The 7316-nt window shown below is 43.8% G+C and overlaps 1 protein-coding gene across 1 annotated transcript in view; it reads right to left on the bottom strand.

The window, feature by feature from the left end:
* Positions 1-2033: 2033 nt before the first annotated feature.
* The window catches only part of MAPK1 (mitogen-activated protein kinase 1), a 101463-nt gene continuing 96180 nt past the window's right edge, over positions 2034-7316 (bottom strand). The window contains exon 9 of the mRNA XM_017518612.1: positions 2034-5949. The gene's annotated coding sequence lies outside the window, so the exon portion shown is untranslated. The remainder of the gene's footprint in view (positions 5950-7316) is intronic.

Raw genomic sequence — 7316 nt, 5'->3', positions numbered from 1 at the left:
CTCGAGCAGATAAGAAAGCCAGTATGAAGTCACAAGGAAACCCACAAGATTGACATCTTCCGTTGGGTATTTTGTGACCGAAACTGGACAGGGTCTCTTCCTTCCCACCCTCCTGCCACAACTGAACACAATGTCACCATTGGCAAGGGTGACACAGCTGGCCTCACAGCTTCCCCGGCAGTCCTAGACGACTTTTTGCTTTCCATAGACACAGTCTAGGATTGTGATGCTGAGACACTCCATTTGCATTGTCTGGACATGGCAGGGTCTGCCAACCACTACCCACACCATATGGTCAGCAGCAGCAGATGCCCAGCCACGTGGTCTCTGCCCGGATGCCACGGCCCCTCCACCGGCCCTGTGGTTGTAACCCACATGGTCTCCCCACTGTACCTCTTCCCCTTGGTCTTCTATTTCACCCAGCCCAGCTAACATGACATGCAGGCAGAGGGTGTCCTAGTGTCACCGAAGGCCCTTCCAGCGGCAGGCAATCCCATTACAGCTTTCATGATGCCTCTGCCTCATCCTCAGCAAAGATCTTGTCTCCCACCTTCACCTGCAAAAGACATGTCACAGGGCATGACCCCCCCTCCATTCTCTCCTCTCCACCTGAAAATGACATCATCTTCAGCTGTCCTTGGCACCAGACTCAAGCGAACAAGCCCTGTCCCCATCTCGGACCCATGGGGCCCAGTGCCACCATCCCCTCCACTCATTCTCTGCCTCACTGTTCCTTCCTCCTAGACTCAGGGATGCTAGACTTGTCCCTAGGAAAACCTGTCCCTGGATTGCTCCTCTTTGGCACTCCCCAACCCTGTCCCCTTGGCTCGAGGGGTCTGCACTTGCCTCCACAGCCTAGGGGTGTTTCCTGCTTCCCTCAGACGGTCCAGGCTAGCTCTGAATGTGTTAGTTTTGAGTAGATACAGCAAACCAGCCAGTCTAGATGCCGGTCTGAGCTGCCATATGGAATCGTAGCTCAGCTACCGCTGAGAAGAGGAACCCATCACAAAGCAGAGAAAATGTGACCAAGCTCCTGTGCTGACAAAGGTAGATGATTATTCTGATTGCTTTCTACAGAATTTGGACAACAGGAAGGAGTGTTAAGTCTCTCAGGGAGAGGGCCAGTAGAATACTCCCATGGTGCTTCAAATACCCTATTCTAAACTCCCAGTTTAGGGGCCATCAGCTCATTTCCCTGAAGGTTTCTGGCAGGAGAGGGTTTCTTCTCTGATTAACAGAGGGTTTCCTCTCAGGTTAGCAGTTACTACATTCGCAGGCATTTCAGTGACACCTTGCAACAAAACTTAATGAAATAAAGCAGCACTGAAAAATACTTGCTATTTACTGAGTACTTGCTTTCAAGTACTATGCTAAACAGTTGAAATGTATTTTTATGTAATTTTTATAATATATTATAATTATATATTATAATATAATGTAATTTTTATAATCTTTACCATATACGAGGCAAGTAATATTACTTCCACTTTATATCTGACAGTCTGAAGCAGAGAGAGAAAGCAGAGACACAGAATGACCCGCCCATAGCCAGCTGCAGTTATAAGCAGGGGGTAGTTCTGAACCCAGCTGGATGGGTCCAAGGCCTATGCTCTTTCTACAACACAACATCCAAAACATTTCCCAATATCTTTGTTTTGTAAATAAGTCACTGCATAATGCCCAATATGGATAAGAACCAAATGTCCAAGAATCCCTATTTTTATGACTTCTTGCTGTGAAAAAAGGGTTTGCCCAGGACATCTGCCCAGCAGTGGGCTTGCAGTTGTTCAGGAGGATGAGGAGATCGGCATGGGCATCACCTACCTCCCCCCACAGGCAAAGGTCTGAAGAATCACCTGGAGAACCCTAGGGAGCACTGACATCCCCATTTAATTCGAGGAGCAGCTCACAGCCCTATCACAAGTTACCACTCGCAGAGCAAACCAGGAAGACATCTGGGAAAAGTAATGAAGGACTAGACAATTTCACGCTTTCACAGATGAAACTGCAATTAAACTATGCATGCACGGTGCTTTGTTATTTTGGTAATACAGGGACACAATTTAATGATTCTAAGGATTTTTTTGTAGTTTTTTTTTTTTTACAAGTCAGGTGCCATAAACATTCAAATAATCCATCTTTTAAAAAGTACGTTTACAACATCAAAAGAATTAAGATGAAATATAAACCTTTCTACTTACAATTTTTATACAGATTAACCAAATCACAAATACCACAAATAAATGTTAATGTTAAATTGTAACAATATAATGAATAAACATTCAGAATCTTAATAAAATCTTCCTTTAACATTTTTAAACTTACCATTATACTAAATAATCTATGCAGAATTTTGGGGTACAATACCAAGAAGGCACCAACAGTACAAAGCAGATACAAAGCAGTTTCAGAACTTTCTTGAGTGCTCTACACGGATAAACAGCACAAAAAAGGCAACAAGCTTTAGGTAAACCTGGTGCAACCCTGGAGGACTAGCTCTGGATTTCCATTTGTTTCTGACTCATCATGTCTAGGTGGATGACATAAGAGAAACCACATATTCAGTTATAGCTTTTCATCTGAACTACAGGAGTATCATGTTTCAAACACTGGCATAACAATTTTAAAGCACATATGCTTTAAAAATGTATAAGCGAAAGGATTGCTCAGATTTTCAAAACCATTACATTTACAAAAATATTTCCCTTAAACTTGGGATTGCTCCAAAACGTTGATTTACAAATATAAAAGTATTATGGAAGGACCCAAAACATGTGTGCATATGTATGTGTGTATTAACATACTGTTACCATACTATATAAAAGTTACCAATTTAAAAACCATATTAACATATAAGCAAATAAAGAGAAAACAGTCTTCTCTGAATGGCTGGAATATTATGTGGCATGTGGTGTGGGTAGTTTACCTTTGCGATTCCTTAGAGACAACCACTGGTAAGCCACATGTAGCTTCTCAAAGCTACCAGTTACCTCTACACCCACTGCCTGTGCCCAAGAGCAGAAGGAATGAGTGTGCACACACACCACATACTGTGCATGGCACACAGGATACAGTCGTCTTCTACCCAGATGCCACAAAGTCTGCATATCTCTGCCAGCTCTGAGGACCTGCGTCAGGACAGAGTCCTCATGATCAGTTCCTTCAAATCCATCCCACTGGCTTGTTCAACATTTCTTTAAACTAAACGAAAGGACTGGAATGTTTCAACAGGAATTTTTTGCTTATATTTTAGACACCAAAAAAGCCATTAGTCTGAAAGCTTATTTGAACATACTAATAATGGGGATGCTGTTCAGCGTCACTAATATGAATTAAGATGACCTAATCTGTACATTTTTACAAATGTAAGAAGAGCCAAAATGATACGTCTACTATAAATGATAGCTAGCGCTTTTCATAGGTACCTTGGTTAGGACCATTCTCTGCCCTGTTACATTATGTTTGGCATGATTAATAAAAAGCACACAACTTATGGCTACAATGATTCTAGAATGAAGTTAGTGGTTTCATGCCAATCTGACACCACAGTACCAGGAAGGGGAATGGGAAGGAGCTTACAGTCTCTAGATGTTAGTAGCCAAGACTATGGTTTTCTATTTAGAAGAGGATAGCAAATTAACCTCATAATCCTAATTTTCCATTTAAAAAGTATAAAGAAGCAAGAGTAATAAAACTGTCAATGCTTTTTTAAAAATGAAAACTGACTTATCAGGTAACAGTCAAATCTCTGTGTCCTGTGAATGCTGTGTGGACAGTCTGATGGCAGCTCTGAGCACGCAAGTGAAAAGTGTGTATTTCAGGGCAAGAATACAGATGTCAGTCTGTTTTCTGAGGATAAGCCAGATATCTTTCTTCGGCCACAGGAGTGGTGAGTATGAGCGCCCTGGGCCGGGTGGTGAGGATCACATACTGCCGGGTGGCCCTTCCCAATACTTGGCTATACCCAGCACTGGCTCTGGGGCACATGGGCACGCCCTCTTTAGAAAGAACCAGGAGATCCAACCTGAGATGTTGGGGCTTCTTCATTAGGGTTTGACAGAATATTTGAGACCTAAGACTTTGAATGAAGGAATATGACAAAATTGATTCTCTGCTGAGTAGAGGTAAAAAGGACCCTACAGAAATACCTTTCTAAATCATCTTATATAAACCCAAGTGCTGGGCCAGTGCCTGGGTGACAAAGTGAGGCCTGTGAGCATTTCTGTGTTCAGCATGACCTGAACCTGACTGTCCATTCAGACACACTGATCCAGAGGAAAGCAACACTGAATCTTAACATGAATGTGAAGATAGAAGATGTACATTTATTTTCATGAATTACAAATGCATTTCTGATCATATTAGCAGGCAGTCTTTATATAACCCATTCTCCACTGCTGTCGAAAATCAAACAAGAAAAAAGGACAGCTGAGAAATGAAAAGCTAAAAATAGAATTATTTTTCCTAAATGATTTGCTAGATAGCATTTTCCGTGGAACACAACTGAGAGGTAACAATAGAGTTTTCATTTCAATCGTAGGCATGTGGCACTTGGACAGTCATCTCTGCACAGAAAGCTGTAACAGTCATGCGAGGGTACAGTAATTATTGAACAAGGCAAATTTCTCACCACAGAGAGCAGTGGGGGAGTCAAGAGGAGGCACCGCACTGGGACAGAACACCGAGTCAACTCCACAGTACACAGTGGCAGGAACAAATACTTAGATCAGTAAAATATGGATAGAGCTCCAAACATGACTTAGTGCTAGCTTTTTCTGATGGTCTGACTCAGCAGTATCAGAAATATCTGAGTACTTGACAACAGAACAGTGCTTCATGTCATGAGCTCGTGGAGGCTTTATTACAAATTGTTATATTGTAGGTTGAAAAATGAACTTGAGATGCTGACATGCTGTAGAAGGAAAAAGAATTGTACACTTTCTTATTTAAAGACGCAGTGTTCCTCTCTGCTAAATCCTCAGGCATGAACGTGGTTACTGAAACACACACATGTGAAGTAGCTCAAGGGCGTATGCGCACCAGCGTGTGTAGTTCCACCCTGGGACATCCCCAGAAACCACCCACAGCTCGGCACTGCAACCTTTGTACTTCTCTCATCAAATGCCAAGTGAAGCTGCCACTTTAAGTCTTTTTGTAAGTCTTACAAACATTAAGTACTGCACATAATGCTTCTTGGCAAGTGTTACACCTCTACATGGTACAAGTGACCACAGTAAGTCTACGGAGTGACACTGTTGGGTGCAGTACTCTTTATTTAGAAAAATGACTGCATTTTCTAAAAGCTGGGCAAATAGCATATACCTTAAATATGTTAGTGACTACCATGATAATGAGAAAAGATGTGGACAAGTGTTCCCCAAGGATTCTCGAGATGGAAGCACTTGCTGCAGGCTGCAACGTCAGCCAAGGTATTTCCACAAGCTCCTGCTCTGGGGAAACAGTTATGGTCAAAAGGTGAAGTGCAAATAAGGGGCTGTCACTGACTTAAAGTGCCCTAGGTAGTAGCCTTCCCTATCATAAAGTGAGATGCCAGTGACTAGAGCCAATTGGGGAAGAATCTCTCTCTGGTGCGGCTGCATGGTCAGCAGGGCATCACGTAGAAAAGGATTCAGGAGCGGGAGGAACCACTGCATCTTTCAAACCAGAAAGCGATTAGTGACTAAAGCAACAGCAAGCAGTAGGTGCACTGAAGTACATACTGCCGCAGGTCACCAATGGGTGACAAACACAGGGCTGCCAAGAGGAATTCTCTGGACTGAAGGAATTCTTTGAAAGCATAAAAGCCACAACTACCAGAAACCGCCCCTCCAAACGGCTCAAAGGAGTCAAAGTGGGTAAGCCGAGACAGGCTGGAGACAGGACCAGGGGTCAAGAACTGGGAAGAAGAACACCGATGTCTGAGCACGTCCAGTCCTCTGAGCCCTTGTCCTATAGAAACACAAAAGACCACTGAGTTAAGAGTGAACACTGAGTTAAGTTGTGAAAACAACATCGTCATCAGCTATCACAAAACACAAAAGTGAAAAGAATGAACTACATTAAAACAGCAGCAGCAGCAATAGCATTATGAAAATAGAAAAGGGGGCTGGGCATGGTAGCTCACGCCTGTAATCCCAGCACTTGGAGAGGCCATGGCAGGTGGATCACGAGGTCAAGGGATCAAGACCATCCTGGCCAACATGGTGAAACCGTGTCTCTACCAATAAGACAAAAAAATTAGCTGGGTGTGGTGGTGCATGCCTGTAATCTCAACTACTCGGAAGGCTGAGGCGGAAGAATCGCTTGAACTTGGGAGGCGAGGTTGCAGTGAGTTGAGATTGTGTCACTGCTCTCCAGTCTGGAGACAGAGCAGGACCCCATCTCAAAAAAAAAAAAAAAAAAAAAAAAAGACTCCTGTTAAATCGCCATTTCACTGGACAGACTTGGGCATGGGTAATCCATGCCAGTTCTGAAGGGGCCAGGGTTGGCCCTCACTCCACAGGCACCTCGTCTCAGATAGTTCTGATGTGGTTTCCACAACACTCGTAGGAAAGACACCAACCCCCAGCATATTCTGATTGCAGTGTTCCCAAGATGCCCTTCATTTACCAAAAGATACCCAACACTACTCCATGGTCAAAATTAAGAGTCTAACGGCCTTTGTAAAATAATACATTTTTATGCAAAAGGGTCTTCTGCTGCCTCCTATTCTTAGCAAGTCTCTCTAAATGACCAGCCAGGACAGAGTCAACAGCACAGGCAGGGGACAGTGCGTTAATAATGCTCAAGCTTTCTCTGATTGAGGGCAAAACAGTCCTGGTGGGAAGTGTGAGTGAGGATAATGGGCTGGGTTTTGGAAAGGCAAGGAGCTGGTTCTCACGGGCTGGATGGGTGCTGATCATGCAGGTCAGAGGTGACCTGACAGCTGTGTTCCCACGAGGCCTCTGAACCAGTGCCGTGAAAGGAAGCATTTCCCTCACTCTCTATGCCCAGCCAGGGCCCACCTGAAGCACCACACCAGGAAAGCACAAGCAGCACGCTTTCCCTTTGTTTTCCCAATGTCTCTACTTTTACTTGGAGATATTCTATTCCAAATCTACTATAACTGTTTACAGGCTAGTGGTTCTCAAATGCTAGCCTCGAAAGCCCCTGGAGGGCTTGCTAGAACAAAGATTGCCAGGGGTGGGGACAGAGCAGCGACACCTGAAGAGCCACTGCCTCATGTCATTTGCTGTATGTAATGGGTGAACTTCACTCCCAGCTATTTACCACTTTGTCCCATGCTTTTTTTTTTTTTCTTTTTTTTAGACAGAGTC

Source organism: Cebus imitator, unplaced genomic scaffold (genome assembly GCF_001604975.1).
Source record: "Cebus imitator isolate Cc_AM_T3 unplaced genomic scaffold, Cebus_imitator-1.0 Scaffold690, whole genome shotgun sequence".
Taxonomy (NCBI): domain Eukaryota; kingdom Metazoa; phylum Chordata; class Mammalia; order Primates; family Cebidae; genus Cebus; species Cebus imitator.
The sequence above is the reverse complement of the archived record's forward strand: the minus strand, read 5'-3'. Positions and strand labels throughout refer to the sequence as shown.